The sequence below is a fragment of the Zophobas morio genome, unplaced genomic scaffold (genome assembly GCF_036711695.1).
Source record: "Zophobas morio isolate AGI-343-1 ecotype UQ-CSIRO unplaced genomic scaffold, CSIRO_AGI_Zmor_V1 ptg000041l, whole genome shotgun sequence".
Lineage (NCBI taxonomy): Eukaryota > Metazoa > Arthropoda > Insecta > Coleoptera > Tenebrionidae > Zophobas > Zophobas morio.
The window spans coordinates 2,148,811-2,174,694 of NW_026972146.1; the positions used below are offsets into that span (position 1 = coordinate 2,148,811).

Below are 25,884 nucleotides of genomic sequence, written 5' to 3' on the forward strand. Positions count from 1 at the left end.
AAACCAGACACAAGAGATCCCCGAGATTCTTTTAAACATCTTCAAAATCAAAACAAAAGAAAGCCTCGACATTCTTTCAAACTTCTTCAAAATCAGAACAAAAGGCGAGCCGGAGATTCTTTTAAACTACCTCAAAATCAAAACAAAAGGCGAGCCGGAGATTCTTTTAAACTTTTTCGATTTTAGATTTTTTGGTTTTTAAAATTTTTTATTTTTCGCGCTTTCAATTTTTCCATTTTTTATTTATCCTATTCTGGATTGATCTAGATTTCGATATTTCGATTACCGTTTTTTTTAATAGTGGATGTTTCAATTTAAAATTAAAAACAAGCGTGAGATAAGGAAGTATATATTGTAAATGAATTCATTTGATGACTAGATACTTCTATGTTTTCTTAACGTTTCATGACCTCTACAGCAGGAGAAATTGAGAATTTTATAATGCGCATTTCCCCTTCTAGATGATAATTTTTAAAACATCGAACCATTAGCAGATTAGATAGTAAAACGCTAAATGTAATTTTTCTGCGTATCTCTCCACAATATTAATGACGTTCTTTATTTTTTGGTTTCGTGATTTGTGGTTACTAGTTATCAAAAATAAAATTTGAGAAACTTAAAAGAAAGAAAATTAAATTTCGTTCAAGTGTGTTTATTAAAATTACTACGATGCAGCGACCTTGGCAATATAAATTTACTTAAGTACTACGAGAAACATACTTGAACCTCAGTTTACTTACAATTAACAAGCTGGTATTAATTCCTATTGTTTTTGGCGTTAGCGTGTTTACAAAAATTGCTCTCAGTATCGTCACACCGTTCTAAAATTTCTCCTTTTTGTGATATCGCCGCCACGGCAATTTTGTACCGTTTCGTTTTATTTTTAGTCCAAATTGGCGATTAGTTTTTTCTGCTAGCACTTCGAAGTAAAATAATTTTTATTTGTAGTAATTAAATCAAAAATTTGTTTTTACCTGAGTCGCATAAATGGCGGTAAATTACAGGTTTGGCGTATCTCCTCTCAGGTAAAAATAAAGCGGAAAGCTATTTATACGCCACCGCAGGAATAAACACTGTCATTGGTTTCTGTTTCACATAATTAATAATATACATAATGAGGTATAACGTTACTAACACTGCAAATTACGGGTTTTTTGTATGTTTCTCGGGTAGCTTTATGATCCGCGTCAAAATTGTTCGAAGATCCCGAAGATCCGTCTAAATCGGGTAAATTAACTTATAATGAATACGGCATGCGCTAGCACAACATGGCAGTGGAGAGGTCAAGCAAGTCGGACTTGTTCACCTTTCAGCGACGGCTGGAGAAAGCTGACATGCGGTCTCTTCGAGTCGCAACTTCCAAAACTATTCACTCGCCTAGCTCCAAGCAGTCTCTTTAGTACAAGTCGGATTCTTAATGCCATCCCACATGTCATTGGCGCAGCGCGATCTTCGCCCGAGGAGAGCCAAGCAAGGCTGACCGTTATAATAGCCGCGGATTCGGCTCGCGGAGCGATCGAGAGGATAAACTATTACAAGGTTGGGTTGCGCGCCGTCGGCGGCGGCGGCCGCGGCCGCGTCCGGCTCGCCAGCGCCTCGCAGTCTGCCCCGGCCACCGCCGCCGCGCGCCCGGCGACTTCAATGCCGCGCCAAGCCGAGAACAACTTACGTGTAGCTGGCCCCTACAAGAGTGCGGCGTTCGCTCACATTAGCACAGCACTACCGTCGGTCCCGAAAAGAAAACTGACTGCCGAGCCGTCCGGGACACACTGGCGAAGGAGGATGCCACCCTCTACCTGCATGCGGTCAGGTGTGGGGTCCGGGCGACCAATCACGGCGAGGAGCAGGATGCGACACGTGCGACCGCCAAACAATGCTTAAGTGTGTTTGCTGGGCCCATTGTGTCTGTGAAGATCGCCGGATTATTCGGAGCGCTGCCGCGGACGCTCAATTACTGCGAGCGGCGAGATGGTTAGTCACGCCGGCAATTGCCGGGTCAATTGGGTCAGGGGCGGCGGGGGGTGAGGACGGCACTTCGGAGAGGGATCGATGGGCGGCGGCGGCGGAATCGAGCGAACGCGGCTACCGATGGCGGGATTTGCGACTCTGCCGGAGCGTGGGTGATTCGGATCGAGACCCGGCCCACACCGATAATGACTATCGAGAGTTCGCGGACTCGAGCTGAGAGCCTTCTGGGAAGAACGGCTTATTAAGGATATCCCAACGGTTTGCCGAGCGAGATTGCCCGTTTCCTGCGGACGATTTAAAAATCCTTTGACACAGAAACTATTTCTTAATTTGTGGAATGTTTCAACTATGAGTAATATATTGTAACTGTTTTAATAAAAATCAAGTTCGATCGTACGTCTTTACTTCGAAATGAATATTCCGCCATTTTCAGAGATGGAAGACTGTGATTTTTTTATCGTTTCAGTCTGTGGTCTATGTTGTTGTAAATGCCATTTAAAGTTTATAAAATCACATATTCCTATACTTGTGGATTATGAATCCGCGCTGGATTTTTACTCTAGACGTCTAACTTTTGGCAGAAACTTGTATATAATTACGTTTTATGATAATGTAGCAGGAATGTTTAGCAATGGTATGTCGTTCAGATGGTGCTAATGATGCGAAAGTCGTGGGTTCGATCGCCTCGAGGCAAATTCTGTCTAGTAGTATGAGACCAATTTTTAACTGAGAGGATGTTTAAAGTAAGCCAAAAATAAAGGAATACTTTGTAAAATTTAAATGTCACTTTTTTTTAGAAAATAGAAAAATTAACAAATTTGAGTATGTACGCCAATATGCCAAGAGAAAGCTTATTTCAAGATATTACTCTATTATTATATGTGTATTATAATAATAATAGTAGAAAGTACAGGGTGTTTGCTTTAGAAAACCCGGGTGGGTTAGGTCGCTACACCTTGGGTCAGGGGTTCGATTCCCACCCGGCTCTGGGTGTTATGTATGTCCCCCGTTCCCCTGTAATTAGGCCTGCGGCCTGTAGGGGAACATAATCAAATAAAAAGAAAATAAAAGATAAAAGTAAAAAAATAATTTACAATTAAACCAATAGAAATAATAAAGTTTTTGCTATTCAAGTTGCGCTAATCTTTAGGAGTTTGTCACAGAGCGGTCTCAAATCCAATTTTCTGGAAAGACCTTCTCCCAGGGCGGATGGGACCATTTGAAAACCGGGAATTCCCCTGATCACGGGAATCCGATATTATTACAAATGACGTACCTACTTACTTTCAAAAACTACATACAAGAGGTCGCCGAGATTCTTTCAAATTACTTCAAAAACAAAACAAAAGGATTCCACTAGATTCTTGCAAGCTATGTCAAAAACCAGTCACATGGAGACCCAGAAATTGTTTCAAACTACTTCAAAACCACAACACAAGAGGTCCGCGCGAGTCTTTCAAACTACTTCAAAAAAATCAGGCGCAAGACGTCTCCGATATTGTTTTAAAGTTCTTCAACATCAAAACAAAATTAGACCCCGAGATTCTTTCAAGCTTCTTCAAAATCAGAACAAAACTTGTTGAAACTACTTCAAAAATCAGATATAAGAGATCCCGGAACTTCTTTTAACAAAAGCCGAGCCGGAGATTCTTTTAAACTTCTCCAAAATCAAACCAAAAGGGGAGCCGGAGATTCTTTCAAACTACTTCATAATCAAAACAAAAGGCGAGCCGGAGATTCTTTTTAACTTCTTCAAAATCAAACCAAAAGGGGAGCCGGAGATTCTTTCAAACTACTTCAAAATCAAAACAAAAGGCGAGCCGGAGATTCTTTTAAATTTCTTCAAAATCAAACCAAAATTGGAGCCGGAGATTCTTTCAAACTACTTCAAAATCAAAACAAAAGGCGAGTCGGAGATTCTTTCAAACCTCTTCAAAATTAAAACAAAAGGCGACCCTGAGATTCTTTCAATCTTCTTCAAAATTAAAACAAAAGGCGATCCGGAGATTCTTTTAAACTTCTACAAAATCAAACCAAAAGGGGAGCCGGAGACTCTTTCAAACTACTTCATAATCAAAACAAAAGGCGAGCCGGAGATTCTTTCAAACCTCTTCAAAATTAAAACAAAATGCGACCCGGAGATTCTTTTAAACTTCTTCAAAATCGACACAAAAGTAGACCCCGAGATTATTTCAATCTTCTTCAAAATTAAAACAAAAGGGGACTCCTAGATTCTTTCAATCTTCTTTAAAACCGAAACAAAAGGCGGGTCCGAGATTCTTTCAAACTTCTTCAAAATCAAAACGAAAGGCGACCCCGAGATTCTTTCAAACCTCTTCAAAATTAAAACAAAAGGCGACTCCGAGATTCTTTTAAACTTCTTCAAAATCAAAACAAAAGGCGAGCCGGAGATTCTTTTAAACTCCTTCAGAATCAAACCAAAAGTGGAGCCGGAGATTCTTTCAAACTACTTCAAAATCAAAACAAAAGGCAAGTCGGAGATTCTTTCAAACTTCTTTAAAATCAAAACAAAATGCGACCCGGAGATTCTTTTAATCTTCTCCAAAATCAAAACCAAAGGCGAGCCAGAGATTTTTTTAAACTTTTTCAAAATCAAAACAAAAAGCGAGCCCGAGATTCTTTCAGACCTCTTCAAAATCAAAACAGAAAGCGACCCGGAGATTCTTTCAATCTTCTCCAAAATCGAAACAAAAGGCGAGCCGGAGATTCTTTTAAACTTCTTCACAATTCTACTTCTACTTCTACTGCTACTTCTGGCGAGTGTGTAGGTGTGTGAACATGTCCAACTCGCTGCCTTGTTTACATTGTAAAATAAAGGCTGTAAAAGGCCCCAAATGTGTTGTTTGTGATAGGGTCTTTCATCCTAAATGTGTCGAACGCCTAAAATTGAAGAATATAAGTGCTGAAGAAGTAAACTGTTGTGAGCCCAGCGAAAATGCTAGTAACAACAGTGACCCTGAAATAATTACTTTTTTGAAGAGTCGACAATTCTCGGAACTCATAGAAGGCATTGTTCGTCGTGAAAATGGTGAGCTATTTATGGAATTAATTCGAGTAAAATCGGAGCTAGAGGCCGTCAAATCAACCAACAAAGATTTAATCAAATTGTTAACCAATGGCACCAATATTTGTTGCAAATGTAATAATGGCAACAAATCTGTAGAGCCTTCCAAAATGTGTCTTTCAGATGATTATGCCAAGAAAACGAAGAATTTTTTTGAATTTGATCAAGATAAAACAGATTTTATTTTAGATAAAAATAAAATTAAGCCGCAGGTAAAAACGTTCCTTGGAACTAGTGAAAAAGAAGAGTCTGATACGGTTGGTCGTAAGGTGAATGCCTCGTTATCAATCGCAGGTGCTAGTCGCAAAGAAAATCTTAAAGTTGACCCGGTCAATATTACTTTGGTGTCCCAGAAAAATAGGGAGAATGTCTCATCCCATGGTAAAAGTAAGAATCATGAAAGCTCTGATACTGCTGTTGGTCGTGAAAGCTCCGATACTACTGTTGGTCGTAAAAGTTCTTATGCTACTGCTGTCAAGTCCAAACCTATTGTTGGAAAGTCGTTTAGTACATCTTTAACTGGTGTCCCCAAAATCAAGAAAACTACAGCTGTTTTTCATGTTAGCCGACTTCATCCAGATACTGATGTAAACAGCTTAATTACTTTCATGTCAAGCATCTCAAGTGACATTACATGTGAAAAGCTTAATTCAAAAATGCCAGAAGTCTACTCTTCTTTTAAAATTACAATTCCTGCCTCTCTGACCGAAACAGTTATGAACTCGGAGTTTTGGCCTAACGGTGTAACCATTAATAAGTTTTTTCGCAAACGGTTGCTTCCCCCGCAAATTTCGTAGCACAAGATTGTCCTTCTAGGTCTAGGGAAATGTCAGTTTGTCACATTAATGCAAGATCATTGTGTAATAAGATGCATGAATTTAAGGACTTTGTATGTGAAAATGATTACTTCGTTATCGGTGTAAGTGAAACCTGGTGCAGAGCTAATATTCCGGATGCTCACTTTGTTGTTTCCGGGTACAATATAGCTAGGAGTGACCGTAATTCTCTTGGTGGTGGTGTCGCTTTATACGTTAAATCTAATTATCACTACGAAATTTTAGAATTTGATAATAATACTAGTAAATATGGAGATATTAATTTTATCCTGGTTAAAATTAAAGTAGGTAGTCAATGTCTAGTGGTAGGTGAGTTCTATAGACCCCCCAGTTATTCGTACGCCAATATGATAATACTTTATGATGTAATCACTTTTTTGTTGTTAAATAATTTTTCTAATTTTATTCTGTTGGGAGATTTCAATATAGATATGCTTACTGTTGACTCTGCAAGTAGTTATGTTAAGGATCTTTTATATGAGTTAGATTGTATTCAATTAATTAACGAACCCACTAGAGTCACTGACGGTTGTGAATCCTTACTTGACCTAATTATAACTAACAGTAACATGAATGTTATTAGCTCTTGGGTTTCTGATTTTCTTCCTTCAGATCATCACCGTGTTAATTGTCTAATTTGTTTTTCAGATAATTCTCAGTCACATGTTAAAATTATTAGAACTTACAAACATTTCGATTTAGCAACATTCTATGATGATGCTAAAAACATTGACTGGAACTGCATTTATGTGATCAAAAATATCGATGATAAAGTCAACTATTTTAATTGCTGCCTTTTAAACTTATTTGATATTCATGCTCCTTTAACAGTTTTTAATAAAAAATCTCATAAAAGGTATCGACCCTGGTTTACACCTAATTTAAGACGCTTAAAAAAATTAAAACAAAGAGCGTGGAGTCGTTTTTGTCAGTCTCGATCAATTGTAGCTAGAAAATACTATTGTCAGATTAGGAACTACTATAATTTTGTTCTTAAGCAAGAGAAACGACATTTTTTAGTGTTCAATTTTAGGAAGAATTGCACGAAAAATCCTAAGCTCTTTTGGGCAAATTTGAGAAACTGGGATGTTATTAATACCAAACAGCTTAAAAATTCTATTCCACCTGAATTTTCGGATGTTAATGTTATAAATAATTTTTTTGTTGACTCTGTGCCAAAAACTTCTGCTTCATTTTCTTTTCGTGAATATCTTCATCGTGCAAATGTTTCTGAAAACCACAAATTTGAATATTCGCCTGTAGATCAGGAAACTGTAAGGGATGTAGTTCTCAAGTTAAAACCCTCTTTGACAGGTCATGATGGTATATCAGCTAAGATGTTACAACTCTCGCTACCTTTCGTATGCGCACCTTTGACACATATAATTAACATCTGCTTTGAAAACGGTATTGTACCAAGTCTATGGAAAACATCATGTGTGACACCCATTCCCAAGCAATCTAAGGTTAATGAATTAAATGACTTACGACCGATAAGTATACAACCAATTATGTTATTAATTTCGGAATCGCTCATGTATAAACAACTTAAAGAGTACTTTTCAAATATAAATATCCTACCAATGACTCAGTCTGGTTTTCGTCAAGGCTACAGTACAGCTACAGCCCTAGTGTCTATTGTTGATGATATTTTGCGTAATATGGATAGGGGAAACGTTACTGCATTAACTTTATTAGATCTGTCTAAAGCTTTTGATTCCATCGATATTAATTGCTTGTTGGAAAAATTATCTTATTACGGTGTAACTAATTCTACCTTAAAATGGTTTAATAATTATTTGCACAATAGAAAACAGGTTTGTCGCATAAACTCTGTCACAGGTCAAGACACTTCTGCCACTCGTGACATTAAAAGAGGAGTTCCACAGGGATCGATTTTAGGTCCTCTCTTGTTTTCAGTATTTATATCCGATATTCAGTTTGTGCCTAAATACTGTACCATGCACTTGTACGCTGATGATATTCAAATGTATTTAAGCTTTCATCCTCAAGATACAACAGCTCCGATTAAGATTAATGAAGATTTGGCAGAAATTTTTCATTGGACTGCTTGCAATTCTTTTTATTTAAACACTAAAAAATGTAAAAACATAATATTCGGTTCCTCTACTTTAACGGCAAACATTCATCTTAATTTAGTCATTAACGAACAACAAATTCCCTGTGAAAGTGTTGTTAAAAATTTAGGTGTAATCCTTGATTCATGTCTGAATTTTTCACAACATGTTTCTGCATTATGCCGTTCAAGTTATTTTAAACTAAAGCAGCTTGCTCCTCTCAGACAATCTTTAGATCAGGACACTAAACTCATTTTAGTTAAATCAATAGTATTGTCTAACTTAAATTATTGTACTCAAGTCTATGGTCCGTGTCTGTCGGAGTATGACAAAATCAAACTACAAAAAATTCAAAATAGTTGTGTGCGATTTATTATTAACGTACCGAGATTTCAACATATTTCACCATATATAAAACTTTTAAAAGAACTTAAGCTAAATGAACAGCGTTTCTTACATTACGTAAATTTCATTAAAAAGATTCTAGAAACTCATGTTCCTGAATATCTTTTTGTTAAAATGATTAAAAGAAATGAAATAAATATAAGAGACTTAAGACATGTTGATCAACGACTCGAGATTCCTGTTCACAGAACTGCAAAGTTTCAGTCGTCTTTCTCCTACTTAGCATCACATATTAACAATAATTTTTTGATATATTTAAATGCATCCAGTTCTTGTATCAAAAAGAGAATTAAGTCTGATATTTTAAATAGTCACGACATAAATGTTAATGTTCGTCGATTTTAAGTTTGACTATGTTTGTAAGGTTGTTTTATTTATTTTACTTATTTACGTATTCTAATTGTATATTGTATGTTTAATGTGTGTTGTGTAGGTATGAGTTAGAATCGTTTTAGTATCAGGGTTAGCCTGCATTCTAACTTTTTGTACGCTGCTCTAGTTGTGCAATAAACTTATTCTTATTCTTATTCTTATTCTTATTCAATTGACACAAATGTGGAACCCGAGATTCTTTCAAACTTCTTTAAAATCAAAACAAAAGGCGAGCCCGAGATTCTTTGAAACCTCTTCAAAATCAAAACAAAAGGCGAGCCGGAGATTCGTTTAAACTTCTTCAAAATCGACACAAAATTGGACTCTGAGATTCTTTCAAACTTCTTCAAAATCAAAACAAAAGGCGACCCCGAGTTTTTTTCAAACCTCTTCAAAATCAAAACAAAAGGCGACCCGGAGATTCTTTCAATCTTCTTCAAAATCAAAACAAAAGGCGAGCCGGAGATTCTTTTAAACTTCTTCACAATCGACACAAAAATGAACCCCGAGATTCTTTCAAACTTCTTCAAAATCAAAACAAAAAGCGAGCTCGAGTTTTTTTCAAACCTCTTCAAAATCAAAACAAAAAGGCGACCTGGAGATTTTTTCAATCTTCTTCAAAATCAAAACAAAAGGCGAGCCGGAGATTCTTTCAATCTACTTCAAAATCAAAACAAAAGGGGACTCCTAGATTCTTTCAATCTTCTTTAAAACCGAAACAGAAGGCGGGTCCGAGATTCTTTCAAACTTCTTCAAAATCAAAACGTAAGGCGACCCCGAGATTCTTTCAGACTTCTTCAAAATTAAAACAAAAGAGGACTCCTAGATTCTTTCAATCTTCTTTAAAACCGAAACAAAAGGCGGGTCCGAGATTCTTTCAAACTTCTTCAAAATCAAAACGAAAGGCGACCCCGAGATTCTTTCAAACTTCTTCAAAATCAAAACAAGAGCGGACCTCGAAATTCCTTCAAACCTCTTCAAGATCAAAACAAAAGGCGTCTCCGAGATTCTTTCAATCTTCTTCAAAATCAAAACAAAAGGCGAGCTCGAGTTTTTTTTCAAACCTCTTCAAAATCAAAAAAAAAGGCGACCTGGAGATTTTTTCAATCTTCTTCAAAATCAAAACAAAAGGCGAGCCGGAGATTCTTTCAATCTACTTCAAAATCAAAACAAAATGGAATCCGGAGATTCTTTTAAACTTCTTCAACATCAAACCAAAACGGACCCGGAGATTCTTTCAAACTTCTTCAAAATTAAAACAAAAGAGGACTCCTAGATTCTTTCAATCTTCTTTAAAACCGAAACAAAAGGCGGGTCCGAGATTTTTTCAAACTTCTTCAAAATCAAAACGTAGGGCGACCCCGAGATTCTTTCAAACTTCTTCAAAATTAAAACGAAAGGCGACCCCGAGATTCTTTCAAACTTCTTCAAAATCAAAACAAAAGGCGGGCCGGAGATTCTTTTAAACTTCTTCACAATCGACAAAAAAGTGGACTCCGAGATTCTTTCAAACCTCTTCAAAATCAAAACAAAAGCCGAGCCGGAGATTCTTTCAATCTTCTCCAAAATCAAAACAAAAGGTGAGCCGGAGATTCTTTTAAACTTCTTCACAATTGACACAAAAGTGGACCCCGAGATTCTTTCAAACTTCTTCAAAATCAAAACAAAAGGCGACCCGGAGTTTCCTTTAAACTTCTTCAAAATCAAACCAAAAGAGGAGCCGGAGATTCTTTCAAACTACTTCAAAATCAAAACAAAAGGCGAGCGGGAGATTCGTTTAAACTTCTTCACAATCGACAAAAAAGTGGACCCCGAGATTCTTTCAAACCTCTTAAAAAACAAAACAAAAGGCGAGCCGGAGATTCTTTCAAACCTCTTCAAAATCAAAAGAAAAGGCGACCCGGAGATTCTTTTAATCTTCTCCAAAATCAAAACAAAAGGCGAGCCGGAGATTCTTTTAAACTTCTTCACAATCGACAAAAAAGTGGACCCCGAGATTCTTTCAAACCTCTTCAAAATCAAAACAAAAGGCGAGCCGGAGATTCTTTCAAACCTCTTCAAAATCAAAAGAAAAGGCGACCCGGAGAATCTTTTAATCTTCTCCAAAATCAAAACAAAAGGCGAGCCGGAGATTCTTTTAAACTTCTTCACAATCGACAAAAAAGTGGACCCCGAGATTCTTTCAAACCTCTTCAAAATCAAAACAAAAGGCGAGCCGGAGATTCTTTCAAACCTCTTCAAAATCAAAAGAAAAGGCGACCCGGAGAATCTTTTAATCTTCTCCAAAATCAAAACAAAAGGCGAGCCGGAGATTCTTTTAAACTTCTTCACAATTAACACAAAAGTGGATCCCGAGATTCTTTCAAACTTCAAAATCAAAACAAAAGGCGAGTGAGCCGGAGATTCTTTTAAACTTCTTCAAATTCGACACAAAAGTGGACCCCGAGATTCTTTCAAACCTCTTAAAAATCAAAACAAAAGGCGAGCTGGAGATTCTTTCAATCTTCTTCAAAATCAAAACAAAAGGCAAGCCGGAGATTCTTTTAAACTTCTTCACAATTGACACAAAAGTGGACCCCAAGATTCTTTCAAACCTCTTCAAAATCAACACAACGCGAGCCGAAGATTCTTTCAATCTTCTTCAAAATCAAAATAAAAGGCGAGCCCGAGTTTTTTCAAACCTCTTCAAAATCAAAACAAAAGGCGACCTGGAGATTTTTTTCAATTTACTTCAAAATCAAACCAAAATGGGATCCCGAGATTCTTTTAAATTTCTTCAAAATCAAACCAAAACGGGACCCCGCGATCCTTTCAAAATTAAAACAAAAGTGGACCTAGAGACTCGTTCAAACTTGCTCAAAATCAAAATCAAAGCGGGCCCCGAGATTCTTTCAAACCTCTTCAAAACCAAAACAAAAGAGGTTCCAGAGATTGTTTCAAACTACTTCAAAAACCAGACACAAGAGACCCCCGACATTCTTTCAAACTTCTTCAAAATCAAAACAAAAGGGGACCCGGAGAGTCTTTTAAACTTCTTCAAAATGAAAACAAAAGGGGACCCCGAGATATTCAAACTTTTTCAAAACCAAAACAAAAGGGATTCCAGAAGTTCTTTCAAACTACTTCAAATACTATATACAATAGGTCCCCGGAATTCTTTCAAACTTCTTCAAAATGGAAATAAAAGTGCACCCCGAGATTCTTTTAAACTTCTTCAAAATGAAAACCAAAGGGAACCCCGAGATTCTTTCAAATTTATTCAAAATCAAAACAAAGGTGGAGCTTGAGACACGTTAAACTTTTTCGATTTTTCGATCTTTCAAGTTTACGTTTAATCAATTTTTTTAATTTTTCGATTTCTAAATTTTTGAACTTTTCATTGTTTGATTGTTGGGTTTTTCCAATAGAGATTTTTCCATTTTTTATTTTTTCGATTTTTCAAAATCTTTGGAATTTTTCAATTTTAGAATCTTGATTTTACAATGTTTCGATTTTTACAATTTTAGATACTGGGATTTCTCGATTTTTCTTTGGGATTTCTTGTAGATATATTTCGGTTCTACGTTTTTTATATTTTTTTATTTTTCGAAAACTGGAATTTTAGATTTCCTCACCTTTTTGATGTTTCGATTTCTCTATCTTTCGATTTTTCGACTTCCCGCTTTAGTTATTCCATTTCTGGATTTATCTAGATTCCGATGTTTCGCTTTACCGGTTTTTTTTTTCTAGATATAGAATGAAAAACAAGCGTGAGGTAAGGAAGTAAATATTGTAAACTAATTCATTGGATGACTAGATATTTTTATGTTTTATTGACGTTTCATGACCTCTAGAGTACGAAAAAATAGGTGTCCCGTTTTCGTCTCTTCTGTTGTCAAATTTTATAGTGTATATCGTAAAACCCTAACCAAAATTTGGCTAGCCCTGCCCACCAATAATAGGATGACGTCAGCTGCAAAATTTACATTGGTAAATGTATTTTATGAATCTAGAGATCCACACTTTTGGGAAAAAATTCCAAATTGTCTTTTACAAATTAACCGATGAATCTTGTGGAATCCTGCAAATATTATAAGATTACTGCATGGTAAATCGTTAATCAAAATTTGTCCGTCGTCTTACAATTTGGTGGGAAAAAATGAATCTGGTTAATTAATTACACAGGCCTGCGAAATATAACTTTTAATTTCCCTTTTAAATATGTAATATTGTTTTTTTTTTAGGTATTTATGTATCCCGAATTAAAATATAACTCTAGTTTTTTTGTAGCACATCGAGATTTATTTTTATGTAGGTCTCAATATTCATAGTTTTTCAAACAATTTTTATGAATAAATAAAATATAAAGAATATAAAATTGAATGTTTATTTATTAAATGAACTAAATTAGTTATAAACAAGACTTAAAAAAACAAATAAATCAAGAAGCTTCTTTTTTTCTTTCTTCAAAGCTCTGATTTAAGCGTTTTCTCTTGTATTCACGATAGGATAAGTATGTCATTGCTGTTACATTTTTCGCATTATATCATTTTATATTTGAACAGCAAAAGTAACAATCGTCTGTACGATTTTGTGGCTCTATCCAAATCATTGGTGTCAGCAAACTTATCTGAAGCATTAACCCATTTCCGAGAATATATTAGTAATTTTTGTTTAAATTCGGGGTAGTAAGCGCATAGTCGACACAAATAACTCTTACTAAGCTGAACACGAAATGAAATATCAACACCATTATCCATACATATTATTCCCACAAAATCTAGAATTTAATTTTTATAGTACTAAGAACAAAACTGAAAAAAATATTTTTTGCAGAAACTGTACTTGATAGAAATTTTTGCAATTTTTTTTTATACATGAGTATCTAAGACCTACCGAAATTACTACTTGATTTTGTTGGGGGAAAACCATCGCAGGCTTGTGTTATTAGTCCGCTTCTTTGCATTGAGGATACAAAATCAGTGAAACAAAAGGAGACACCGAGATTCTTCCAAATTGCTTCAAGAACAATACACACAAAAATACCCGAAGTTCTTTTAAATTACTTCAGAAACAAGACATCATGAACAAATAAAAATGATTTCAATACAGCACGTGAACCACCACTGCTTGAATTTATTGAATTTTATTGGGAATTCGCTGTAAAATGCTTATGAAGTCAACGTCGTAACCGCACTATATCTTTCGTCAAACTTTACCTCGTATTGTGAGAATTACAGCAGCAGCCTTCTGCTCAAGTGAACTAAATAATATTTTTACACACCGCGCAATTAAAAAAAATCTTCTAATAAAAGAAGAAAAGAATAAAAAATGGTTGTGTCAGTTATTAAAAGGTAGTTTTTTTTTCTGAACTGGAAATTTTGATCAGGTTGTCAACATGAATAAACTGATTAGTGTTCGCAATTTCCTACGCAAAACACCTGAATTTTTAATCAATATGTCGTAAGTTTGTTTACACGAAGAGTCACTTACTATCACATGTTCTATTAGCATGGCATAGTTAAACATCGAAGTGTAAAACAAAACAAAAACTGGCTAGATAATAGTGGTTATTTTTCCAAATCACATGGATCTCAGCAAATACCTTTATCTAATTGTTAATTTTTGTCGTCATTTTTTAAGTTTAGTAGGTAGTATAAAACAGAAGACCATCCAGGAAAACCAACAACGTTTCGTCAAGTTTAAACCCCCATCTTCGATCTCCGTCCGGGCCCCCAAAACCGTCACTTTTCGCGTGCCCCCGTAGAAAACCCGCTCCGTCGCTCGCGCGGTTAAGTAACCAAGTTCAGTTCATGGGTCCCTGCGTGGAAATTTACAGTTACTTTTTCTATCACTTTCTCCATTACCGACCGGTGACATAACACGGCTTTAACTCAAGCGTACACCAGTGTAAACAAAGCCGCCATTTCCAGGCCCGCAATCCTTCACCTCTCGACTTATCGTTTTTGCGCCGCGACAATCAACAGATTCAAAAATCGACCAATCCCCGCCGTCCGCCGCGATCGCGGCCTATCAAATCCGGCGTCCTCGAAACGCCACGAATAAGCACAAGGGCCATCGAGCACATTCGATTAATTATTCGCGTAGGTGTGAATTGTCGTTAATTGCCGCACACTATCCAATTAATTGAAAAATCCGTTATTTCTGTGGGTTAACGCGAGGTGTGGTGAATTTTTTCCACACGCGTAGAAGAGTGTTACAATCGACGTTTAATAAATAAATATAAGTATGTAGTAATAATAATGATAATGATGATGATGATGGTGTCTTCGTGTGGGTTACATCACCGCGTGTTCTTCGGCTTGGTTATTTCAAGAATTGTATTTTTATGTGCGCGTCGACCATGCGCGGAGAGCCGCAGAACAGTTAGGTGTTGAAATTTCGAAAATTTATGGCTTTAATTAGGCCAGTTAAGCCCGTCCGAAGAAAAAAGCAATGAGTAATGGCCCAACGCTCGAAAATAAACAAAGATTAACCCTTCGCTATTAAAAAGCGCCGATATTTACTACCAGAACTGGATAAAAAGACGAGGAGATCCATCCTACGAATAAAAAACACCTGTTGCATTAAGAGACGTATGGGCACCATGGCTTTCTAAACAGAGCGCGATGGAGCACATGGGACTGCCGCCGTCTCCGTCTAACCCTAGCGCTAGACAGAGAGGGAAGATCGTCGTGTGCGACTATGTTCACATTTTCTTCCAGCGTTCTCGGAGCGAAGGCGATAAATCAAGCGCTGTTATTATAAAATTAATTGAAATATCAGGTTACCTGGCTTATCGAGGCTCTATTGTTTTACTCACGACCAATCTCAAAGCAATAATAATAATACATTCTGAGCATCTCTTGCTGCCTTCGCCCGCATTTTTTCCATTGTTTGATCCAATTTCAAGGTGTGGATTATGTTGCAATGTGGCATTATTTAGATATTCGCCTTCGGCGGTATTATGCGAGAGTGTTATAAATAAACGCGTTGACCTGCGCCTGTCAACGCCGTAAAAGTGTGTCGCTCGGGGCGGGGGGAGGGGGAGGAGCGCGGTGCGCGTTTTGGCGCGCTCCGGAACCCATTTGTGCGAAAAATTGGTAAAAAGGGGTGTTGGGTTTGGAGTTCAACGGCGATCCGATCCGGCTCGCAGGAGCAGTCGCCGCTCGGCCCGTACAATGTCGGTAATGAGTCTTGAAAAAAGGCGGGCTCGAAAAAGTCCATTAATTAAGCAAAACAAACAAACAGAGCAAAAGTGATCAGAGCGCGGGAATAAGGCAAGAGGAAGAAAAAGGCCGAAGCGGTAGTGAACACGAGATTGTATCTCGGCGATGATGTTCTCCGCCACTGGTTTGATCCTGCTATCCTGATTAAAGGTGGGCTGCACAGGTGTGCCGAGTCGAGTCACGTGTGGCCCGCGTTTCAAATGCACCGAGGAAGAGGGTGGAGGGACGAAAGGCATTTTTGGACGTGGTCAAGGTTTTTCGAAATTTTTACTTCCTGAGTAGGCGAGTCCAACGACCGCATCGGTCCGAATTTTTAGTGGACGGATAATCAACGAAAACTGCAGGACCGATTGTTGTCGGTTATGAATATCATATAGGTCGTAAAATGCTAGCCAAAATTTCCATTTTCCGGAAAATTAGGGAATGCAGTATTGATTATTTGTATTACACTGCATCTAATTTTTCAATTGACAGTTTTCTAATATTTGCTATTTTTTCATATTACAATTTTTCATTTTTTGATTTTCCAGTTTTTAATTTTCCTTTGTTTTGTCACCGTTTCTTTCGATGTTATAATTTTTGGTTTGTTCAGATTTCCAAATTTTTAATCTTTGATTTTTCACTTGCTTGATTTTCCAATTTATCAGTTCTGCAGTTTTCAGATTTCTCAATTATCCGATTTTCCGATTTCTTTAAATTTCAATATTTCCATTGAACAATATTTCGTTTTTTCAATTTTAAAAATCATTCGAATTTTCAATTTCTCGTTTCTTCAGTTTTTCGTTTTTTTGATTTCCAATTTTTAAATATTTCAAATTTCCGTTTTATCGTTTTCTGTCTTTCCATTTTTTATTTTTGAATTTTATTGAATTGAAAAACGTAAAAAATCCTAAAAACGAAAAATTGAAAAATTAAAAAATCTAAAAGTTGAAAAATCCGAAAATTGAAAACCGAACAATTGCAAATCGAAAATTTGAAGAAATGAAAAATTAAACAGAAAACTCGAGAAATTTTAAACCAAAAAATTGCAAAATCCAAAAATTGAAGAAATAAGAAAAATGAAAAATTGAAAAATCGCAAATCGAAATACTGAAGAAACGAAAAATTGAAAAAATAAAAAATGATAAAAATCGGGGAAAATAAAAAAGCGAAACGGAAAATTTTAAATCTAAATTGAAATATCCAAATGTTGGAAAATCGAAATATGAAAATTCTATGAGAGAAGAAACGAAAAAGTGAAAAATCTAAAGTTTGAAAAATCGAAAAATAACACTGAAAACTCCAAAAATACCAAAAATATAAAATCTGCAAAATTGGAAAAATTAAGAAATAAAAAACCGAAACGAAAAACCGTAAAGTTTAAAAATTTAAGAAACAAGAAAATGAAAAATCGAGAAACTGAAGAAACGCAAAATTAAAAATATTAAAGTTAAAAAACCAAATAATTGTAGATTTAAAAGTTGGAAAGTGGAAAAACTGAAAAATTTAAATAATTTTTCAGTTTTGCAATTTGGATTTCTCAGTTATCCGATTTCTACAATTTTTAAACTTTAGATTTTACAATTTTTCGTTTATTCGAATTTTCATTTTATTCTTTTTCATTTTTGATTTTTGAATTCTACAATTTCCCACTTTTTCCATTTTTTTGATTCGAAAAATTGAAAAATCGAAAAGTTGGAAAGTCGAAAACTTAAAAATTGGAAAAAAACTAAAACATCGACGAACCGAAAAAACGAAAATTGCAAAACCGAAAAAGCTGATTTTCAGACAACTTTTAAAAAGTGATTTTTTTTCAAGCGTACTTCATATTTAGACCCTTTTTCGACCATTTTCAAAAACTTCACTTCTTGATTTTTATTTTTCAATCTCCCTATTTTTTAATTTTTGTAGTATCGATTTTATGTCGCAATTTTCGTCTTTTCACTTCCTTTATTGTTCAATTTTTATTTCGTTTTTATAATTTTTCGTTTATTCAATTTTCCAAATTTTTAATCTTTTATTTTTTACTTGCTCGATTTTGCAATTTCTCAATTATCCGATTTCTTCGATATTTCGCTTCTAGATTTTCCACTTTTTTGATTTTCAATGTTCTCAATTTTTAATTTTTAGATTTTTCAGATTTTCGTTTCTCTGATTTTTCAAGTTCTTGATTTCAAACAATTTTTAGATTTTTCAAATTTTCATTTTTCTTTTTTGGTTTTTGAATTTTACAATTTTGCATTTTTTCTATATTTTTGACTAGAAAAATTGAAAATTCGGAAAAAAATGAAAAATCGAACAACTGAAAAAACGAAATTGCAAAATCTAATAAGCGGATTTTCAGACAACTTTTTCAAAAGTGAAATTTTTCCAATATTTCCCCTTTCTTCAAATTTCCCACCCATTTTGACCCATTTTCGAAACTTCACTTCTTGATCTTTATTTTCCATTTTCCCTATTTTTATGTTCTCGATTTTAGATCACAATTTTCGTTGTTTTCATTTCTTTTATTTTTCAATGTTTCTTTCGTTTTTATGGTGTTTCATTTATTCAGTTTTTCAAAATTTCAGTATCCAATTTTTCAATTCCTCGATTTTCCAATTCCTATAATTTTCAATGGTTCGAGTTTACATTTCGTTTTTTCGATTTATGATTTTCTCAATTTTTAGATATTTCAAATTTATATTTTATGCTTTTTTGTCTTTGCATTTTTTATTTTTGAATTTTACAAAATCGAAAAAGTGGAAAATCGAAAAACTGAAACATTGAAAAACTAAAAATCGAGATATAAAATCGAAAAAATTAAGGAATCGAAAATTTGGGAAAAGAAAAACGAATCGAATCGAAAAATTGGAAAACCAAAAAATAGTGAAATCGAAAAATTGTAGAATCGTCAAATTGTAAAGTCGAAAAATTGTAACATTGATGGAAGATCGGAAAATTAAAAATGGAACAACTGAAAAATCAAACAAATGAAAAAGTTTCAAAATCCAGTAGCTGAAATATTGAAAAATCCTAAAAACCGGAAACGTAAAACGTAAAAAATTCTGAAAATGAAAAATTGAAAATTGAAAACTCGTCAAACTGCAAATCGAAACACTTCAAAATTTAAAAATTTAAACATCCAAAAGTTGGAAATTCGAAAAACTGAAAATAAAAGAAACGAAACATTGAAAACATATGGAATTCAAACAATCTAGAATTGAAAACACTAAAAATTAAAAAATCTAAAAGTTGGAAAATCGAAAAATTGAAGACCGAGCAACTGCAAATCGAAAATTTGGAGAAATTAAAAATTAAAGACAAAAGTCGAGAAATGTTTAACCAAAAAATTGCAAAATCCGAAAATTGAAGAAATAAGAAAAAGGAAAAAATTGGAAAACGGCAAATTGAAAAACAGAAGAAACGAAAAATTGAAAAAACGAAAAATTATAAAAATCGAGAAAATAAAAAACCAAAACGGAAATCTAGAAATTGAAACATCTAAATGTTGAAAAATCGAAAAAGTGAAAAATTTTAAAATGAAAATTGGATGAGTGAAAAATCTGAAGTTTGAAAATCGAAAAATAACACTGAAAAATCCAAAAATAGAAAAATTTCATATCTAAAAAAAAATTTTTAAATCAGAACTTTGAAAAACCGCAAAACTGCAACAATAAAAAAACAAGAAAAATGAAAAACTGAAAAATCGGAAATCGAGAAACTGAAGAAACGAGAATTTAAAAAATCAAAAAGATTAATAAAATCGTAACACTGAAAAATCGAATAGGTAACTGAAAAGTTTAATTTTAATAAAATTAAAAAAATTGTCGAATCTAAATATTGAAAGATTCAAATGTTGGAAGTTTTTCGATTTTTAATTTTCTCAATTTTTTGATTTTTAGATTTTTCAGTCTTGAGTTTCTTCGAATTTTTTATTCCCAATTTTTAGATTTTTATAATTTTCATTTTATTCTTTTTGTTTTCTTATTTTATATTTTTGAATTTTAAAATTTTGCACTTTTTCCATTTTTTGATTCGACAAATCGAACAGTTGGAAAATCGAAAAATTAAAAAGTAGAAAAAAATTGAAACATTTAAAAAAACGAAATATTGCAAAATCGAGAAAGCTGATTTTCAGACAACTTTTCAAAAGTAAGGTTTTTCAGTTTTTCCAATATTTCCCCCTATATTTCGAAAATATAGCCGGGTGACCATAAACACGCTATAGTTTTGGAATTAGCACGTCGAGATCTATATGTCACAACTTTTTGCGGATTTTTAGGGAATTTTTTTAAAGTGAAATTTTTTTCAAACGTACCTACTGCAAATTTAGAGCCATTTTCGACCATTTTCGAAACTTTACTTCTTAATTTTTATTTTTCATTATCCCTATTTTTTAATTTTTATATTCTCCATTTTATATCAAAATTTTTGGTTTTTCATTTCCTTTATTGTTCAATTTTTCTATCGTTTTTATAATTTTTCGTTTATTCAATTTTTTTAATTTGTAATCTTTCGTTTTTTACTTGCTCGATTTTCCAGTTTTTGAATTTTTCAATTTTGTAATTTTTGGATTTCTCAATTATCCAATTTCTTCCAAATTTCGATTGTTCAACATTTCGTTTTTTCGATTTTATACTTTTCCAATACTCCCCCTTCTTCAAATTTCCCACCCATTTTCTCTCATTTCCGAAACTTCACTTCTTGATTTTAATTTTTCTTTTCCCCATTTTTTAATTTTTATGTTCTCGATTTTATATCACACTTTTCGTTTTTTTTTTCATTTCTTTTATTTTTCAATGTTGGTTTCGTTTTTATAATTTTTCGTTTATTCAGTTTTTCAAAATTTCAATTCTACAATTTTTTAATTCCTTGATTTTCCAATTTCTTTCGTTTTCATTTGTTTTTTCGTGTTTCTAACATTTCGTTTTTCCAATTTTGCAGTTTTTGTCGGTTTTTAGTTTACTCAATTTTTAAAATCTTTCGATTTTTCAAGTTCTAGATTTCCAATTTTTAGATCTTTCAGATTTTCATTTTATACTTTTTCGTTTTTGGTTTTTGAATTTTACAATTTAGCATTTTTTCCATTTTTTTGATTAGAAAAATTGAAAAATCGGAAAAAAACTGAAAAATCGAAAAACTGATAAAACGAAAAATTGCAAAATCGCCAAACACGGATTTTCAGACAACTTTTTCAACAGTGAAATTTTTCCCTTCTGCCAATTTCCCACACATTTCGACCCATTTTCTCTCATTTCCGAAACTTCATCTTGATTTTAATTTTTCATTTTCCCTATTTTTTAATTTTTGTTTTGTGGATTTTATATCACAATTTTCGTTTTTTTTATTTCCTTTATTTTTCAATTTTTCAAAATTTCAATCTCCAATTTTTCAAGTCCTCGATTTTAATCTTTCGATTTCAAGTTCTTGATTTCCAGTTTTTAGATTCTCAAATTTTGCTTTTATACTTTTTAATTTTTTAATTTTTGATTTTTGAATTTTACAAGTTTGCACTTTTTTTATTTTTTTATACGAAAAATTGAAAAATCGAAAATTAAAAATCTAAAAAAGTGGAAAAATCGAAAAACTGAAAAAAATAAAAAAATTGCAAAAAAATCGAAAATCGAAAAAGCGGATTTTTAGACAACTTTTTCAAAAGTGAAATTTTTTCAGTACTCCCCTTCTTCAAATTTCCCAATATTTCACAAATTTCACTTCTTGATTTTTATTTTTCATTTTCCCAATTTTTTAATTTTTGTGTTCTCGATTTTATGTCACAATTTTTGTTTTTCATTTCCTTTATTTTTCAATGTTTCTTTCGTTTTTATACAATTCCTTAATTTTTCGGTTTCTTTAATTTTCATTTTTTTTTCGTGTTTCCAACATTTCGTTTTCTCGATTTTGCACTTTGTCGATTTTTAATTTTTTTCTTCGATTTTTCAAGTTCTTGATTTCCAGTTTTTAGATTTTTCAAATTTTACTTTTGTATTTTTTTTTAGTTTTTAATTTTTGATTTCTGAACTGAAAGTTTGCACTTTTCCCATTTTTTTAATTCGAAAAATTGAAAAATCGAAAAAAATGGAAAAATCGAAAAATTGAAAAAAAATCAAAAATTTGCGAAAAAACGAAAAAGCGGATTTTCACACAACTTTTTCAAAGCCCACCATTTCCGGAACTTCACTTCTTGATTTTTATTTTTCATTTTCCTTATTTTTCAATTTTTATGTTCTCAATTTTATATCACAATTTTCGTTTTTCATTTCCTTTATTTTTCAATGTTTCTTTTGTTTTTATAATTGTGCCTTCATTCAATTTTTCTCAAATTTTTCAATTCCTCTATTTTCCAATTTCTTTAATTTTCAATATTTCGTTTTTTCGATTTTGCGCTTTTTCAATTTTTAAGTTTCTCAATTGTTATTCTTTCTAGTTTTTAATTTTTAGATTTTTCCCAGTTTTCGCTTTATACTTTTTCGTTTTCATTTTGGATTTTTCAATTTTACAGTTCTGCAATTTTTCAGTTTTTTTTTATTCGGAAAGTTGAAAAGTGGAAAAACTAAAAAATTGCAAATCAAAGAACCGAAGAAACGAAAAATGGAAAGAAGAAAAAACGAATCGAATGGAAAAATCGGAAAAGCCAAAAGTTGTAAAATTGGAAAATTTTACTCGTAGAATCGCCAAAATTGTAAATTCGAGAAACTGTAACACTGAAAGATCGAAAATTTGAAAAATTAAAAATCGAGAAGTTGAAAAATTAAAAATCGAATATGAAAAAGTTATAAAATCCACTAATTGAAAATTTTCACATTGGAAAAAAATTATAAAATATGGGTATCCAGTAATCGAAATGAAAAATTGAAAAATTTGAAAAAACAAAATATGATAAAATTGAAAAATCGAATAAATGAAAAATTTTAAAATCTAATAATTGAAAAATTGAAAAGCTAAAATAGTAAAAGTCAAAAAGTGATTTTTTTTTTAAATTGTTATATATGTATTTTAATTGAAAAGTAGAAAAATTGCATATCAAAAACCGAAGAATTGAAAAAAGAAAATTTATAAAACCAGACATTGAAAAACGAAAAATTGAAAAATGAAGAAAATTAAAAACCGAAACGAAAAATTGCAAATCAAAAATAGAAGAAACCAAAAATTAAAAAATAATGAAAGTGAGAAAATCTGAAATCGAAAAAACGAAAAATTAAAAATCTAAAAATTCAAAAATCGAAAAATTGCCAATCGTAAAACTGAAAATTTGCAAATAAAAAACTGAAGACATGAGAAATTGAAAAATCGAAAAGTCGGAAAATCGAAAAACGGAAAAATTTAGAAATGAAAACTCGAAGAGTTAGGTACATAAAAAAACTGTAAAAATAAAGAAAATAAAGAACCAAAAAAGAAAAATGGCAAATCGAAAAATTCGAAAAACTGAAGAAACAAAAAAATCGACCATTTTTGGACCTGGTCAAACTTTTCCAAAATTTCTCTAAACCCGCACTCGAAAGAAAGTCTATCGTGGGTAAATTTCCATTCCACGAAGCCTCGTTCACAGGCCATTATCTCGAAATTAGAGGCATCTGATAAGGCGCTCTGATATGTCGTAATAGTCCAAGCCGCGATAAAATCTCGGCTCGTAATGGCGAAGCTAATCCCCATTTTCCTGTGCGTAGTAAACGCCATTGTCTTGAGCAGCGTCATGCTGTCTAGCAAAGAGAAATTCGTAAATAGAGGTCGTCCACATTCTCGTTAATGACATAATTTGCCGCAATCCCGTCATCGCCGATATTAAAGAGCGCTCCGCAAAGTCGAAAATTTCACTTTTTGTGAATCCGGCCCGTAATTAACTTGTTCGTGTGTCTTTAATGGAGAAGAGATTAATAAAGAAAACAAATTTAAAAAACGATTTACATAAAACGAACATACGAATGATAAGTAGAACATATTTTAATCACTTAACTGCAGATAAATAGCCGGAGTTTTGGGTGTAAGTCCCGAGATTTAAAATATTTAAATACCAGTTTGGTATTTTAATGAAACCATTAAACAATGAGTTATGGCCCAGTTCGACTTAAACGTGTCAAACGTTTTTACACAATTTCGTGTAATTTGGTACTAGAAAACGCTCGCCCGATTTAAATACCTGGAGATTTTAATTTTAGTTTTCCAATTATGCGTGGTATGCAGAAGAATTTTCATCGAAAATTCGGTGAATCATTGCATAATTAATTAGGACGTTGTGACTCAGCGCTGAGGGCTCCCATCTGGAATATTCATTTGGGGAATTCACGGGGCCTTGACGGTTTTCGATGAACGACCTTAAGCCGATCAGAACTGGAACGCGGATTTTCAATCATGCATTGGAATTTCGAATATTTCAAAATAGATCCATTAGCGCGGATTAGCAACGCTGCGCGTTCAAAGACTTTTGATTTTTAAAAGTCACCGCACCACACCTATGTTCCAAATTTACTGGCGGATATTTTGTCGATAAACACACAATCGGTTTTCTTCGTGTTGTATAGTTGAAATCTCGAGCGGCGAGATTACCCAAATTTAGAAAAAACTCGAAACTGTGACAGAAATTTGGAACCGCGAGTTTGACATCGTTTTCTCATTTTGGCCCCAATTTTTTCAAAGAAAGGACGCTGATTTACCGTTGGTTGGCTTCATCTTTCATTTTTACCCTCAGTGTCAAAATTTAAGTTTTTGAAAATAACCAACATGATGCAAAAATTACTAGTTTGAAGAATTTTCAAACTTCCTATAATAAAATTAAGGCGTTAACCGTTTAAAACTACCGCGCTTATAATTTATAAAGTGCGGCGTTCCGAATGTACGAAGTACGGCGTCCGTCGTTTGTAAAGTATGGCGTTCAGAATATACAGGGTGAGTCACTAAGCGCGTGGTCCTCGATATCTCATTAATTATTAAATGTGAAAAAAATTCAGACAGCATAGTTGCACGGTTGTAAGTAGCATGCATTGAAATTATTTTCGACTAGATCAGAATATGTAAAAAATATAGGATATTTGAAAAAACTAAAATTTTGTCATTTTTTGATGACTTGATTTTTCGATTTTTTAAAGTTTTCCATTCTTCAGTTTTTCAACTTTTTAACTTTTAGATTTTTCCCTTTTTTCGTGTTATGATTCCTCAATCTTTTGATTTTTCAACTTATCGCTTTGGATTTTTTTGTTTTTCAATTTTTCGATTTTTCAATTTATCGTTTTTTTTATAACTTCAAATGTTTCAATTTCGATTTTCCGATTTCCCGACATTTCACTTTTTTAATTCTTCAATTTAGTTCTATTTTTGAATTTTACGATTTTTTTCATGTTTCGATTTACCGATTTAATTTTTTTAACATATATTTCGGTCATTCGATTAATCAACATCTCGATTCTTCGACTTTTCTAATTTTTCGATTTTTCGTATTTTAGATATCCCGATTTTTCAATTTTTTAAATATTATATTTTTCGATTTTTCAATTTTTCGACTTATCGTTTTGGATTTTTCTGTTTTTCAAATTTTCGATTTCTCGATTTATCCAGATTTCGATGTTTTGATTTTTCAAGATTTTAATTTCTCAATTTTTTTCTGATTTTCAATTTTTTGATATTTCGATTTTTCGATTTTTTAAATTATATTAAAAGTAACACAGTCCTAAACTTGTGATTTGTGAATCCGTGACGAAATTTTATCCTAAACACTGAGTTTAAAAAAACAAAATTTCTCGATTTTCAATTTTTCAAAATTTTAGTTCGTGGATTTTTCGCGATTTTTTTATTTTTAATTTTTTCGATTTTGGGGAATTTCGGTTTCTCAATATTTCGACTTTACTTCTCGACTTCTCGATTTCTCGATCTTTTAATGTTTCGATTTCCCGACATTTCAGTTTTGAGATTTTTCAGCTTTTCGATTTTTCAGTTTTTCAATTCATCAGTTTTTCTATTTTTCAATTTTACGATTTTTT

The 25,884-nt window shown here is 33.1% G+C and overlaps 1 protein-coding gene across 2 annotated transcripts in view; it reads right to left on the reverse strand.

Moving 5' to 3' along the window:
* LOC135140867 (protein decapentaplegic) overlaps positions 1 to 25,884 on the reverse strand; it is a 69,207-nt gene that overhangs the window by 23,312 nt on the left and 20,011 nt on the right. The window contains exon 1 of one of the 2 annotated variants that reach the window (XM_064071593.1): positions 1,670 to 1,919. The exons of the other annotated variant lie outside the window; for it this stretch is intronic. The gene's annotated coding sequence lies outside the window, so the exon portion shown is untranslated. Of the gene's footprint in view, positions 1 to 1,669; positions 1,920 to 25,884 lie in introns of those variants that run through there. 2 annotated transcript variants of the gene reach the window in all.